The sequence below is a fragment of the Trachemys scripta genome, chromosome 2 (genome assembly GCF_013100865.1).
Source record: "Trachemys scripta elegans isolate TJP31775 chromosome 2, CAS_Tse_1.0, whole genome shotgun sequence".
NCBI classification, from domain to species: domain Eukaryota; kingdom Metazoa; phylum Chordata; order Testudines; family Emydidae; genus Trachemys; species Trachemys scripta.
In genome coordinates, this window is record NC_048299.1 from 239,135,694 (window position 1) to 239,152,686 (window position 16,993).

Consider the following 16,993-nt stretch of genomic DNA (forward strand, 5'->3'; position numbering starts at 1 on the left):
AGATGGATTTTTAGTAAAGATCACATAATCTGCACATTCCCATATGTTGTACAATACGTTTAACGGGGATTTTTTTTGTTTGTAATTTTTTGTATTAGCCTATGCAACAATACATTTATATGGAAATAAATTGAAACATGGGAATTTACAAGTGGAAAGTGAAAAATGTCCTCATTATTTCAGTACTTAACAGGTTTTACACTTTGTACTAAACACTCTGCAATGATGTCTGGTGCCTTCTCTAGCCTCATAATGTATTAAATCTTATTAAGGATATAGAAAAGTTGCACTATATCCAGAGGATCTGCTTCCTCATGGGTTGCAAGAAAACTCTCTTGATAGATATTTCTTTCTACCTCCAAATAACCAAACATAGAAATCTTGGGCCAGGCTTTCAAAATGTGGCCTCTGTTTATTGATGCACTCAGTTTACACATAGTCATTTGGATGTGCCATTTTCTTTGCACTATTGCTTCTGTCTGCAGATGCTAGAGACTGTATATGCAATAGGGAATAGGCCACTTCATCTTGATTGAATTGGCCTCCTTAGCACTGACCCTCCACTTGGTAAGGCAACTCCCATCTTTTCATGTGTTGTAATATATATACTGCTTACTGTATTTTTCACTCCATGCATCTGATGAAGTGGGTTCTAGTCCACGAAAGCTTATGCCCAAATAAATTTGTTAGTCTCTAAGGTGCCACAAGGACTCCTCTTGCTTTTGCTGATACAGACTAACACAGCTACCACTCTGAAACCTATATGCAGTTTGTATATGCTAAGGGAGTTTGCATATATATATTCTCTCATTTGCACATGTAAGGAAAAATACACCAAACATTGTGCATGTATAAAAGGAGGCAAGGTTGAGATCCCTTTGAAAATCCCTTCACACTAACAGACTCATTTTCCATGCCTTTCAATTTGTGAAGGCATTTACTTCGAGGCAATGTGAGTGCAACACTCTGCCATGCTGAGCTGGTAGTATTTTACACTCACTTTTACACATCAAGGGTAGATGACTTCAAAGGTATAAATCAGTATTGAATTAAATGGGAAATATTTTGGCCTCTATTTTTCTTCCTGTTACTAAAGGCTATTTTTCTGAGCTATGCTACACTAGTAGATTCTGTTCAGCAAAATATAGGGGAGGTATGGAGCCTAATCCTGATTCAAGAACCAAATCATACATTCTGTTGGGGTCCCAGAATCCATCATCTTAACTTAGACTGTACTTAGAGACTACTCTCGAAGTAAAAGACAAGTGTTAGAATGATACCACAGCCTAGCCCCAATTCAAAAGGCATTGCAGCACCCAGTGAATAAAAAGTTGTCAAGATCACAGCCCTGGAATTCCCTCCCTGATACTGAATCTTGGTCTCTATGGCAGATTTGGCCAGCATGATGTGCAGATGCTATGAAATGTCTGTTTTTCTCTAATTTCCTTTTTAAAAACTGAAGTATCGTGCTGGATCTACTCAGGCAGTTGAGTCTTGTGTGTCTAGTTCCAACTCAAAAGCTGCTGAAGTGGCTGCTGTATTAATGCTGTCATAAGTGTTGTCCATCAGGGACCACTTCTGCCGCTCCTTGATCTGCTTGGCGACCTGTTTATACTTGAAGCTTCTGCTGCACTCAGGGTGCAGTGCTGTGTCACAATTTGAAACAAAGCCAAGTCTTTAGCAAGCTGGGACTCTTAAAGACTCCCCCATACTGACTCAAGCTGAATCCTAGACTCAAATCCCATCACCTGCCAAATAGAGTGCTGCCAGTCAATCTTCTTTCCACAGTTATCTGTTATGACCTGATAAAAGTTCTTGTATGATTGATACATTTTGGGGGAGGGTGAATATGTTATTCATTAAAATCAGAAAACAGATTTATGAAGGCTTGAGGCCTGATTTTGCTCTCTCAGTGGTTTGTGCTATTTTGAGTTTTGACTGATATCTGAGTTAGTGAGATCAGAATAGGACTACTACCTTGGATGATGGAAGGAGTGCAGTCTCCAGGCCAGTTTAGTACTAGGCCTTTGTTGAGATTACCGGTTAGTGTCAGTTGTGGATGGTCTTTTGAGATGGCTCCTGAACATCTATCAGATAGTAATAACTGTGTCACTTCCAATCTTTGCTGAACTTGAACCAGCAACCAAAGGAGTGCACCTGCATTATATTCACAGTCCAATACTCCAGCCAGCCAACTTTTACTCAGACACACACCATCAGCCAGCCAGCAGGTCCCTACTTACTTTCTTTAATATGTGATGCTCACAAACACACAAGGAAAAACATATGCCTTTATTTGGTTTATTTTAGATTAATGAAAAAAAACACAAGCAAGAAAAAGTAAAAGTAAAACCACCATGAGAGAGCACAGTGTGTGTGCTCGACAGTTTTGGCAAATCTTGCAATTTTACTATGAGTCTCACAATATCTGATGTTTTTCTTAAAGCCTCAGCTCCTGCCATCCTGTGATTAGGTGAGAATCTCAGCTTCCCTTTAGAAAAAAAAATGTTTCAGTCCTTCACAATTGCAGAGAAAAGCTAAAAAAGTTGACCTAAGTGGACCATAAAGTCTAAGGCCTGGTCTACACTGGAGGGAGGGGGGGAATCAACCTAAGATACGCAACTTCAGCTACGAGAATAGTGTAGCTGAAGTCGACATATCTTAGTTCGACTTACCTCGCGTCCTCACGGTGCGGGGTTGATTGCTGCGGCTCCCCCGTCGACTTTGCTTCCGCCTCTCGCTGAGCTGGAGTTCAGCAGTCGACGGGAGAGCGATTGGGGATCGATTTATCGCATCTACACTACACGTGATAAATCGATCCCTGATGGATCGATCGCTACCCGCCGATCCGGTGGGTAGTGTAGAGGTACCCTAAAAGATCAATAGGTAAATAAAAAGAATCTAATGTTTAGTTTAAAATAACCCTTATGATTTTTAATTCATGATTGTTTGAGGCTTGACTTGTGAATTGTGACTACAGGGGGTTGGGAATACTGCCCCTCTGCATAAGCTTCATCAGCTTTGAGAACAAAATGGCTGTTGAAATCTACAAATGGGAAGAGTTTTTAGAAATGTAAAGATGCAGCACATAGAAAACAAAAAGACCTTACAATTCCACCTACCCATCGGCCATCACTTTCCTCTCTGTCACTCTCTATCTTTCCTCCTCACATATATACACACACCAGCCAGCATCCAATCACTCTAGAGACTCTTCTTCTGGGTTATGGATTGGATCAGAACCTTCCTTTTTTTCTCCCCCAGGAGCTGGGAGGCACTTACACTGTGTTCACTAGTCACTGCTTTTTGTGACTTGCCTGCCTTCAATGAGTCATAGAGTCTAAGGCTAGAAGGGACCATTAGATCATCTAGTCTGACATCCTGTATAACACAGGCCATTACATTTCACCAATGAAGAGGAATGTGTGGTGTTTCTCAGACCATTAGCCTTGGAAGGTTCTAGGGGCCAATCCAGGGGAGTCAGGTGCCGAAATATTTTTTGAGGATCGGGGCCAAAGTCCCCCATTCTCCACTACATCTCAGCGAAGTGACAGCCAAGGATCAGGGAGCAGCAACCAACTTTGCAAGGCTGCCACTGCACTCAGATGTAGTGGAGAATAGGGGACTTTGGCCCAGAGCGTCTAACGGTATTTACTTAACAGTATTTACACACCTACCTGGCACCAGTGGAAATTAGAGCAACAGGGTCTTTACCCTAACCTCCGCCCATGGTCCATTTACCATGCACCACGATGGACAAGAGAATTCATCTGTTAGTATTTGTGAGCTACGTTTACATCATTATTAGCAGACCATTGTTATAATAAAAGAAACTAAAAATAACATTGTGAAATTCCCTATCCAGCAGTTTAATGGTCACTTTATTGACATCTTCTCTAGTATAAACTAACTGTAACAGACAGTCTCACCTTTTTTGTTCTAAAGTTAATTTCCCCCGTGATCAGTCACTTTGCTTAAATTCCTGATACTTCCTTTTATCTCCCTATTTTTGCTTGTTCTCTATATGCAATATCCTTGATTAAATAGGTCATAGAATCATAGAATTGGAAGGGACCTCGAGAGGCCATCTAGTCCAGTCCCCTGCACTCAAGGCAGGACTAAGTATTATCTAGACTGTCCCTGACAGGTGTTTGTTCAACCTGCTCTTAAAAATCCCCAATGATGGGGATTCCACCACCTCCCTAGGCAATTTATTCCAATGCTTAACCACTCTGGCAGTTAGGAAGTTTTTCCTAATGTCCAACCTAAACCACCCTTGCTGCAATTTAAGCCCATTGTTTCTTGTCCTATCCTCAGAGGTTAAGAAGAACAATTTTTCTCCCTCCTCCTTGTAACAACCTTTATATACTTGAAAACTGTTATCAAGTCCCCTTTCAGTCTTCTCTTCTCCAGACTAAATAAACCAATTTTTTTCAATCTTCCCTCATAGATCATGTTTTCTAGACCTTTAATCATTTTTGTTGCTCTCCTCTGGACTTTCCCCAATTTGTCCACATCTTTCCGAAAAGTGGCGCCCAGAACTGGACACAGTTCTCCAATTGAGGCCTAATCAGCGCGGAGTAGAGTGGAAGAATTACTTCTTGTGTCTTGCTTACAATACTCCTGCTAATACATCCCAGAATGATATTTGCTTTTTTGGCAACATCTTTCCACTGTTGACTCATATTTAGCTTGTGATCCACTATGACTCCGAGATCTGTTTCTGCAGTACTCCTTCCGAGGCAGTCATTTTCCATTTTGTATGTGTGCAACTGATTGTTCCTTCCTAAGTGGGGTACTTTGTATTTGTCCTTATTGAATTTCATCCTATTTACTTCAGACCATTTCTCCAGCTTTTCCAGATCATTTTGAATTTTAATCCTATCTTCCAAAGCACTTGCAACCCCTCCCAGCTTGGTATCATCCGCAAACTTTATAAGTGTACTCTCTATGCCATTATCTAAATCATTGATGAAGATACTGAACAGAACCGGACCCAGAACTGATTCCTGTGGTACCCCACTCATTATGCCCTTCCAGCATTACTGTGAACCACTGATAACTACTCTCTGGGAATGGTTTTCCAACTAGGTATGCACCCATCTTGTAGTAGCTCCATCTAGGTTCTATTTCCCTAGTTTGTTTATGAGAAGGTCATGCGAGACAGTATCAAAAGCCTTACTAAAGTCAAGATATACCACATCTACTGCCTCCCCCCTTAGTCTACCTCTAAAAGGAAGGTCATTTGGGAAATAAATCAACTGAGAACAATGCTGACAAGAAAAAAAATTTCTCTGAAAAGGTTCTTGGGATATTACATTTGTTATCCCGAATTCAAGATCATTTTCATGTTATTTTCTGTAGTGGAATCCACACTTAGATCTGATGATAACTGTTCATGCTCATTGTATGATAATCATATTAGCGAAATCCAAATGAGAAAATAAACTATATGGCCAGATTTTGAATGCATCCTCGTATCAGCTGGATTGTAAAATATTTTGCTGCTGTGCATGCGTGCACGAATCCAGTAGCTATGTGACAATGGGAGCAAGGGGTGGGGGTAGATGGGAACACTATGCATCACATCTTACCCATAATTTTATCAATCTAATTCAGGGGTCGGCAACCTTTCAGAAGTGGTGTGCCGAGTCTTCATTTATTCACTCTAATTTAAGGTTTCGCGTGCCGGTAATACATTTTAACGTTTTTAGAAGGTCTTTCTATAAGTCTGTAATATATAACTAAACTATTGTTGTATGTAAAGTAAATAAGGTTTTTAAAATGTTTAAGAAACTTCATTTAAAATTAAATTAAAATGCAGAGCCCCCTGGACCGGTGGCCAGGACCCAGGCATTGTTAGTGCCACTGAAAATCAGATCGCGTGCCATAGGTTGCCTATCCCTGATCTAATCTGTCTTTTAAACAAAAAGATTTTTGAGAAGAAGAAAGCTGAGCAGAATGAGAAAACCTGAATACCAAAGAGAAATGCAGCACAGCTATCAAAGCTAATAGATCTCTCTACATACTGTTTTCATGGGCATACCATCCAGCCCCATGCAAGTGAATGTACTCCTATTAAAGGAGTACATTTAAATGGCACCCAGCATTGGCTTCTAAAGAGGCTTCTACTTTGCATGACATGGTATATAATAAATAAAGACATATATATAATATATGACCTGGGCCTGCCAAAATAGGTTGCCATTGCTAATCCCTTGCAAGGCATGTGGGCTATTTTATTTTTATATATATATATAGTCTGACTGGTATGAGCAAAATTCCCTGACACATCCATTGATCCTAATAATATGCTCTTAAACAGCTTATAAAGTGCTTCATTGCAATAAAAAAGGAGATAGTTTTTTGTGGACCTGTTTACTTTTTTTAGACAAATGACGTGTTCATAAGGTCTTTCATCAACAGAAGCATTAAACAGGTGTTTAACTGAACTCACAGCCTCCTCATTTCAGTCACACAGTACCTTCTTTACTGTACCTTCAGAGGCAGCAGGAATAGTGCATCTTCCAAGCTGCCACACACTTCTTATTGACACCCATTACAAGCATCATCTAAAGAAAAAGTAGGATATGTCTATCATTCAGCCCCTAGACCAGAGCCATTTCTCTTTCAATATTACCTTTCAAATGCCATCTTGGACAACAGCAGGGAATAACGACTGAACCATTCATGGCATGCACCCAGGCAGTGGAGGGCAGTGTACAAGGTGCAGAAAATGTCAGAGAAAAAGTAGGTGAGAGTAGGGCTTGTGGGAGATATAAAGCCAATCCAGAAAAACAGATGGTCATCAGTTAATCAGAGCTAGAATCATGTGAGAGATCACGAGGGATTTACCTGTCAAAGTCATTAATTTGGGGAGTGTTGTTATTTATCAGTTACATAGCACTGTTGGTGTTCCTTAACTGGGTGATTTATGGGCCCAGTCCCTTAAAGGCCCTCAATCCCCACTGACATCAGAACGAAGTGTTACATAGAAACCCAATGTGGCAATCCCTTATCTATGTGAATGTTAGTCCTGACACCCAGGCTGGTGACCTCCCCATTATCTGTACGCTGGATATGTTTTGTAGATATCAAAATTAATTAATTAGGTAAAGCACCGCAGGTGAAAATGAACAGACACTATTTAGTACCAACTAGTCCAGAAAAGACTCTACAGCATTGGTGGTAGTAATACCATTCGTTGTTGCTATCCAGCTCTGTGAGCAGTAGTGCCCAGATCTACCCTTAGAGGCTTTGGCTTAGCACTGAGATCTATATCAATGCCAAACTCTCTCTGTTAGCTGGAATCCCTAGGAGACACAGCAGGCTTCATACTTCCAGTGACAGCAATGCTATTAATGCCAATTAGCCACATTTAGAATAAAAACAAGCATTCAGTGCAGGCTGTTTCTCTAGCCATATTTTGTTTTAAGCAATGGGGGCTCCAAAGCATACGATTACAGTATTTGTTTAGCATGTATACGGGACCCCTCGCTGGGTCACTTACACGAAATGAGACCATTGATCATAAAAATTGTTTCTGAGTGGGCCCATCTAGCTGTGCACGTCATTACTGAGTTACCACTTGAGCGTATTACTCTAACCCTTATCCTTCCTTCTCACCCTATTCCCCTGTCGTTTGTTACCATTGCTCAGTGCATGGTGTCTCACATTTGCTTGGATACATTTCAGGATAGAAACAATGTCATCGCATATGGGCTCTTCGATGCCTACCACGCTTTTGGGAGACATATATAGTAAATAAATAATAACAGCCTGGCAGCAGCTGTGAGCAATATATCCTATGGTGGCCATTAACATTCAGATACGGTCTCTGCCCTGTCCCCTAGTAAAGGGAGGGAGGAAGATATACACACCCAGGAGAACAATGTTGGAATATTGTAAAAGGATAGAGATTTAATAGGTCTTTTCCATCTCTAACTGCTATGATTCTGGACAATTTATCTTAAACCACCAGTGTTCAGGCAATTCAGAACTAAGGCTGAAATGGCACCTGTCACTCATTTTTGGAAATGATTGCCTATTTACCCTTTTCAAAAAGTGATGTTGCTCATGGATGTGTTGTGTTATGCTGCTCTTTGCAAGGTACTATAGCTAACATTAGGGTACACTTTCCGTGTGCTGCCTGGAGATTTAGATACACAACTGCAGTACCATTAGCACTAATAAGATTTGTGTGACTATGTTCCAACACAAAACAGTCATTATTTATCCCACAATATGTAACACCACCCAGTACTAGATATTCTGCAACACTTAGGAAGTATCAGGTAAATTTAGGGCAAAGTCAAGTTTGGTCCTTTAGCCTGAATTCCTCGGCTCTTGTATATTTAAGACAGTCCCTTATCATTATTTTAACATAGATTTTTTTATGTGTGAATTAACAACTAAATCCATTATGAAAACCCATTTACCAAAGGACTGACACCAGACAAAGCCTGCGGCAGCTATGGAACTCTGGGATACAACATCTGTTCCATAAAATTTAACTCAGACATTCCAAATCTTTGCCTGTTCATCGCTGCTTTACAGCTTTTCAAACAGCTACTTTTCTCCTCAGGACATGCAAGTTCTGACACAGACCCATGAAGGCCAAATGTCTCCTTTAATTCTCCCAGGCTAAGCCAGTTAAAGGGAGGCTATCAGGATACATGGTGCTTTGACATATTTAAAGGGGGGAAAAAACCATTTACCACACTGATTTGTTTCTTAAGGTTTTATTTTCATTGTTTTGTTTATTTGTGTTGAATTTCACATCTATTTAAAGTACTGCATCTACCTTATGAGTCAAACTACTTTATATTTTAGGGACCCAGCTTAGTAATTTAGCTGATGTGTAAATGCTCTCAATTACTAATTGGTGATGCTTCCCATGACATAACACAAACTGACTCAGAAAGTAGCATATGCTGCTATTACCCCTAATAGATCCACCTCGTCTCAAAGATTTGAGGCAAAAATTACCATTTGGCGTTGCTGCAGATTCAAATATACCTTCTGCCCTGTGTTGAAATTAGAAGAATTTTGTCTATTTGATATATATTGAATTGAAGACCCTGTTTTCACTATTACTGTAGAAGTTTTTACATTCAGTACTTACATTACAGTGACTATTTAGTGGGAGAGGTCAAGGTGTTAAAAGATTTCTGTGTGGGGACTGGTCCAGTTTTGATGTTTTAAAATAGTTATTACTTGGCTCAGACATTACTGTTTGGAAGAACAGCTACTGCCTCTGAGCCTGATTCTGCAAACCCTCTTCACACAATACTCCCATTGATGTCGGTGGCATTTTTGGGCCTGTGGCGATGGCAGGATTAACCCCTGTGTTTGGTGTTATTACTAGGAAAAGTGTTAGAGTACAACATTTTAATACAGTATCTGACCCTTTTTTCAGGATCTGTTATTTTGGCTGTTTCAAGCTGGTGAGATGTTGCATGCAGGCTGCTGCCTTCCCAACTTACATTGTTTCCCACTGAGTCCAGTGTAGCACTGGTTTGCAGGATCTTGCAGAACTTATCATTTTTAGTCTTTTTCTTTGTCCTCCTCATCGGAGTGAGGTGTTGTAAGTATGTGTGTGGGGGGGAGGGAGGGTTGAGTCTGTGTGCCTCATAGACTTTAAGGTCAGAAGGGACCAGCATGATCATCTGGTCTGACCTCCTGCACACTGCAGTCCACAGAACCTTCCCCACCCACTCCTGTAAGAGACCCCTAACCTCTGGCTGAATTACTGAAGTCCTCAAATCATGGTTTAAAGACTTCAAGTTACAGAGAATCCACCATTTACACTAGATTAAACCTGAAAGTGACCCATGCCTCATGCTGCAGAGGAAGGGAAAAAACTCCCAGGGTCTCTCCCAATCTGACCCAGGGGAAAATTCCTTCTTGACCCCAAATATGGTGCTCAGTTAGACCCTGAGCGTGTGGGCAAGACCCACCAGCCAGACACCTGGGAAAGAATTATCTGCAGTAACCCAGAGCCCTCCCCATCTAGTGACCCATCACCAGCCATTGGAGATATTTGCTAAAGCAGACGCAGATCAGCTACATGCCTTCATAGGCAGTCCCATCTTATCATCCCCTCCATAAACTTATCAAGCTCAGACTTGAAGCCAGTTAGGTTTTTTGCCCCCCACTGCTCCCCTTGAAAGGCTGCTCCAGAACTTCACTCCTCTGATGGTTAGAAACCTTCATCTTATTTCAAGCCTAAACATGTAGATGGCCGGTTTATAGCCATTTGTTCTTCTGTCCACATTGGCGCTTAACTCCTCTCCCTCCATGGTATTTATCCCTCTGATGTATTTATAGAGAGCAATCATATCTCCCCTCAGCCTTTTTTTGGTTAGGCTAAATAAGCCAAGCTCTTTGAGTCTCCTCTCACAAGGTAGGTTTTCCATTCCTTGGATCATCCTAGTAGCCCTTCTCTGCCTCTGTTCCAGTTTGAATTCATCTTTCTTAAACATGGAACACCAGAATTGCACACAGTATTCCAGATGAGGTCTCACCAGTGCCTTGTCTGATGGTATTACACTTCCCTATTTCTACTGGAAATACCTCTCCTCATGTATCCTAGAACTGCATTAACCTTTTTCATAGCTGCATCACATTGGTGACATAGTCATCCTGTGATCAACGAATACACCAAGGACTTTCTCCTCCTTTGTCACTTCCAACTGATAGGTACTGAGCTTATAGCAAAAATTCTTGTTGTTAGTCCTAAATGTGTGACTTTGCATTCTGCACTATTACATTTCATCCCATTTTTATTACTCTAGTTTACAAGGTTCTCCAGATCATCTTGTATGATATTCCAGTCCTCCTCCGTATTGGCAATACCTCCAAATTTTGTGCCATCCACAAATTTTATTAGCACACTCTCACTTTTTGTGCCAAGGTCAGTTATAAAAATGTTAAATAAGATTGGTCCCAAGACCAATCCCTGAGGTGCTCTACTAGTAACCTCCCTCTAGCTTGACATTTCACCTTTCAGAATGACCCGTTGTAGTCGCCTCTTTAACCAGTTCCTTATCCACCTTTCAAGTCTAATATTAATCCCCATCTTCTCCAATTTAACTAATAATTTCCCATGTGGAACTATATCAAATGCATTACTGATATCCAGGTAGATTAAATCTACTGCATTTCCTTTGTCTAAAAAATCAGTTGTCTTCTCAAAGAAGGAGATCAGGTTGGTCTAGCACTATCTACCTTTTGTAAAACCATGTTGTATTTTTATCCCAATTACCATTCACCTCTATGTCCTTAACTACTTTCCCTTTCAAAATTTGTTCCAAGATCTTGCATACAATTGAGGTCAAACTAACAGGTCTGTAGTTTCCTGGATCACTTCCCCCACCCCCTTCTTCAAAATAGGAACTGTATTTGCAATTCTGCAGTCATATGGTACAACCCCCTTGTTTACAGATTCATTACAGATTACATATTTAAAAATCCTTGCTATTGGGTTTGCAATTTCATGTGCTGGTTCCCAGTGGCTGTTTGAGTTTGACTTCCACCTTGGATGTGGTAATTTCTATCTCCATATCCTCATTCCCATTAGCTGCCCTGCCACTACCGCTAAGCTCTTCATTAGCCTCGTTAAAAACTAAGGCAAAATATTTGTTTAGGTGTTGGGCCATGCTTAGATAATCTTTAATCTCCATGTCGTCTTCAGTGGCTAGCAGTACCACTTTTTTTCCCTTGTTTTCTTTTTATTTATATGGCTATAGAAGCTTTTTCTGTTGGTTTTAATTCCCTTTGAAAGGTCCAACTCTGCTTGGCTTTTGGCAGTTCTCAATTTATTCCTACGTTTTCTGATCTCCAAGAAGTAGCTTTCCTTGCTGATCCATCCCATCTTCCATTTCTTGTAGGCTTCCTGCTTTCTCTTAATAACTGGTTTGAGATGCTTGCTCATCCAGCGTAATCTGCAACCCTTCCCTACGATTTCCCCCCTCTTGCTTGGGATGCAGGCTTCAGCTAGCTTCTGCAACTTTGACTTAAAGTAATTCCAACCCTCCTCCACATTCAGATCCTTGAGTTCTTCAGTCCATTTCCCTAATTCCCTTCATTTTTAATGTTAGCCCTTTTGAAATCAAGGATCCTAGTTGCAGACCTATTTTTGTTTATCCTTCCATTTAGTTTAAATCAAATTAGCTTATGATCACTCAAACCAAGGTTGTCCCCTACAACCAGTTCTTCGATGAGGTCCTCACTACTCACCAATACCAAATCTAAAATGGCATCACCTCTTGTTGGTTCAGTGACTATCTGGTGACTATCTGTCAGCTATCACATCCAGGAAAATTTGAGCCCTACTATTATTAGTAGCACATGAGTTGTCCAGTCTATATCTGGGAAATTAAAATCTCCCATAATCGCAAAATTCCCAGTAGTATATATTTAATTAAAAACATTAAAGAGGTTTCTCTCCATAGCCAAATTGGATCCTGGGGGGTCTGTAGCATACCCAAGCACTAGCCCGGGGAACCTCTACTAGCTTTCTTCCCCAAAGTGATTTTGGCCCAAACAGACTCTGTCATATCCATTCCATCACTACTAATTTCTTTACAGACTACCTCATAATTAATATACAATGCTACTCCATCACCTTTGCTGTTATTTCTGTATTTCCTGAACACATACACTTCAGTCCCTGTACTCCAGTCATAACTACTATTCCACCATGTTTCTGTTATATCTATAATATCTGGTTTCACTTTCTGCACCAGTAGTTCTAGTTCCTCCATTTTGTTACCCAGGTTCCTTGCATTGGTGTATAAACATCTTAATTGGTGCTGCTTGGTTTCCTCCACATTCCTCACCCAATTCGGTACAGTCATTCTACTGCCAGTATCTCCTTCCTGACTGTTAGCTTCCTTGGTATCAGCACTATCTTTCCTCTTAATGTCCATTCTCCTACCCACTGCTGTTCATTTCTCCATTGCTGTATCCTTTCTTATTTGATTTTCCTCCCTTTCAGTGTTAGAATCAGGCATAGAGATTACATCTCCCAACCATCTCCTACCATCTCCCCTGAGTTTCTACTTTAAAGCTCTTTTAATCAGTTGTGCCAACCTCCATCCTAGAATTCAATTTCCCTCCTTACTTAGGTGTAGTCCATCCCATGAGAACAGTCCTCTGTTCATGAATGCTTCCCAGTGATCAAACATCCCAAAGCTCTCCTTAGAACACTACTGCCTGAGCCATCTGTTGATCATCATAATCTTATCTCACATTCGTTCTCCTCCACTAGGGACAGGTAGAATCCCACTGAAGAACATCTGAGCCTCCATTTCCTTAAGCATCTTTCCCAGACTGACATAGTCTCCCTGGATACGTTCCAGCAAGAATCTAGCTATATCATTTGTTTCAACATGAAGGACAATCAGTGAATTATTTTCTGCTCCCATTAGGATCCTCTTCAGCCTCAGGTGCACATCCCATATCTTAGCTCCCAGCAGACAGCACACCCTTCTGTTCTCAGGATCAACTCTGGTGACAGGCCTGGGTCTGGGGATTCCCTGCTAAGACAATCAATCATGTAGACCTGCCTTTTCCTGGTGATGGTGTGATTCTCCAGCCTTCCTCCTGTTCTTTTTGGCTGCAAGTCATCTTGTCTTTTATTCTCCCTTGCAATCTTCTGCAAGACATCCTATATCCTCCTGGGGCTCTGAATTCTTGGTATCTCCCTTGACTCTTCCCCTCTTCTTATAGGGATAGCCTCTCTTCTTCCTCCTCCCACCTTCAATTTTACTGCCTGCTGTGACCTTTCTTCATTCACCAACTCAGCAAACCTGTTCCTGAGCTTTATTTCTCCTTCACTACCCAGTCTTTTCCTCTGCCTGGTTTCTGTAGTCACATGTTTTCATTGGCCACTTTCCTCACCCAGCAGTCTCCCATCAGAGTTCTTCAGTCCAGCTTGTATCTGCAAGTCTTGACTTTTTCCTTCAGCCTCCTCTTGCCTTCCCTCTATCATCTGCTCGAATCCCCTTCGAAACTCAACCATACTTTCCACCTGCATCTCCAAAGCTCAGATCTTCTCTTCAATCAGCTCCATCAGGCGGCACTTCATATAAATGAAGCTCTTTTCAGGTACCTGCTTCAGGATCATGTCCATCCTACAGTTTCCACACCTGGACATCTTCATTGTCTCTTCCATTACTTGGGTCACTGCCTCTGTGTCTGTCATAGCCTTCCCACCTAAAGTCCTGTCAAGGAAACAAAACAAAACGAAAACCCCAAACAAACATCAAAGCAAAACCAGAATACCCCACCCCCCAACTCTTCCAATAGAATTCCCATTCAAACGCCCCTGTTTATAGCTCTGTGCTTCTCTCACAGCACATTGCCCTCTACCAGCCTCTACAAACTGAACAGGAGAAAAAACAAAAAAAACACAAAACAGAAAAAACCCACGGTTGTCAGTTGTTGGCTGCATGTCTGTTCTCGATGTGTGTTGTGCCGGCTCTGCGCAGATAACTGACCTCGATCACACAGCAGACCTTTATCAAACTGCCCAAGAAGACCACAGACTCTGTTCAGTGACGAAAGCACTTGGTCAGGTTTATTGCTGACAAAGCACGGTCCTAGCTCCCCAGATCAATGTCTACAGTTATACTAGCACATGTATGCCTGTGACAATTGACTCAGCTCAGTGAACAGCAGGACTCTCTGTTCCACCCTCGGCTGACAAAGACACTGCTGCTGTTGTCCCCTCTTTTATACACTGATACCCAAAAGTTACATACTGCCCCTCTGATGTGGTTAGTTACCACCTTTTATCTTACATATGTTGGTTCAATCAAAATATCTCTATCCATCACCCCATCATCCTGACCTTATCTTTAAGAGAGGTCAATGTGCCTTTGTACCATCATTGGGCACTGTGTTTACATCATATCTTGGCATCAGGGTGTTCTGGCACCAGCTTTCTGGAATGTGTTTATGAAGGGACAGTGCAAAGCACTTCTTAGAAGTGTTAGTGTTTTTGCAATAACAGCCCTGTTTTTGCCAGATTCTGTGAACTTGCAAGTAGGCATGTTTTGTAACAGGGCCTGACTTTTGCTGTTAGCTTGACTCTTGCTAACTTTGCTTTATCTCATCAGGGCCTGACTTTAGTTCAGGCCTTAGGCCTTACACCAGTCCTCTTATACCAGGCCTCATGTCTCAGGCGCTCTCTTTCTTCTACAGTCAGACCCCTCCCCCAGAGTCCAACAGCTGCTTCCTTTGTCTCTACAGATGCAGTGAATTCAATGGACAGTGGGAGAGAGAGGAGTGTCTTGGGGTGTCTGCCCCTTCTTTCTTATAGTCCTGGTCCTGCTTTGAGAAGCATTTCCAGGTGGGAGCAAGGTGACAGGCAGTCTGTGTGGAAGGAAACACCATGCTGTTTCTTTGCTAAGATGTATCTTTTTGCCCTGCTCCCTTTCCTGCCAAAGACTGGCCACTTAGCAGGTAATGGTCCATCAGCCTTGTTTACACCGGCTCACCCTTTGACTCTAAGGAACTGGTTTGGCCACTGTCCAGACTTCTCTGGAAAACATTCTGTTCATGTCCATTTCAAGCAGGTGTGTGCGTGCCGTGTGCATGCCAGCCAGATGATTTTCCCTTAGCAGCATCTGTAGGGTCGGCCCGGGCAACCCCTGGAGTGGCACCACCATAGCGCCCTATATAGGGGCCAGCCGACCCTCCACCCCCTCAGTTCCTTCTTACCGCCGGTGATGGCTAGCTGGAACTTTGCTCAATCTTGCAGCAAACCTAGCAGTGTCTCTGTTCATGTATATAGTTCTCTTTTTTCCTCATAGTTTTAGAGTTAGCATTAGTTGTAAGTGAGTAGTAGTTGGGGGGTCCCCCCCCCAATGTAACTCTTGCCCCTTCCTGGGGCATGCCCAGAACCCCAGGGTTTAAACTCTGTGCAGACTGCGGGAAGTTTATGCCAAAGAGTGACCCACACTCTTCCTGCTTGAGGCGCCTCGTAGAGAGTCACCAAAGAGACTGGTGCCGCATCTGCAAGGGGTTCCGTCCCAGGACTCTCAAGGACAGAGAACAAAGACTTAGAGTGCTCCTGATGGAGGTGGCCTTATGGCCACACTCGGACCCCAAGCCTGCCGACCTGGTGCCCAGTCCTCATCCTCGGTGCGCAGCACTCTGGCACCGTTAGCCAGAGAGGAGGCCCAATCTAAGAACTCTAAGTCCAGGCACCGGAGAGAATCGGGACATAGGAAATCGGCCTCCATGTGGCACCGATCACCGTGTCCGGTGCCCGTGAAAAAGAAGAGGCTGGTGAGGGGCTGATCAGCCCACCAGGACCCTAAAAGGCCGGCGGCGTCCACAAGTGTGGTGAGACAAGCCGCGCCTCAGGCGCCACCTCCCAAAGTTCTGTCGACTCCTGCCCCTGTGGGGGTACAGTCGAGTCTGGACCAGTCTAGGTCCCCAGACCTCCACGAGGATGTGCACCTCCCATCGACGCCGGAGGCATTCGAGGCGGCCTCAGACCTGTTAAGCCTCCCCGTACCGGCCTCCCTGCGCCGGAGGGAAGAGCCGCCAGGGACTGCGCAACCCCCAATCCAATCGAGGGGCAAGCCAGCTGTAATGACACCTCCGTCCCCGCCCTGCGCCGCTCCAGCGGCACCGGCACAGAGAGAATGACCGCCCCATTCCCAGGGGCTCGTGGTACCACTCGTCGGCAACAGTGGGTACTGCCCCTCCTTGGTCTTTGTACTCGGAAACCTCGGAGTCCGAGGCGGAATCCTACTGCTCCAATAGATCAAGGAGCAGGAGATCGGCTTCACAAAGAAGTCAGCGAACTTACCCTGTGCCTTGGCAACAGCAATGGCAACCGCCCTCCCAGTGGCCGTTCTGGACCCTCTGGGTTTACCATCAGGCCCAGGGTCAGGTGCATGGCCCACGCTCCAGGTCCGCGTCGGTATCCTCGATGTCGGTGGCTCTGGCACAAATGCTTCCACCAGCGGCACTG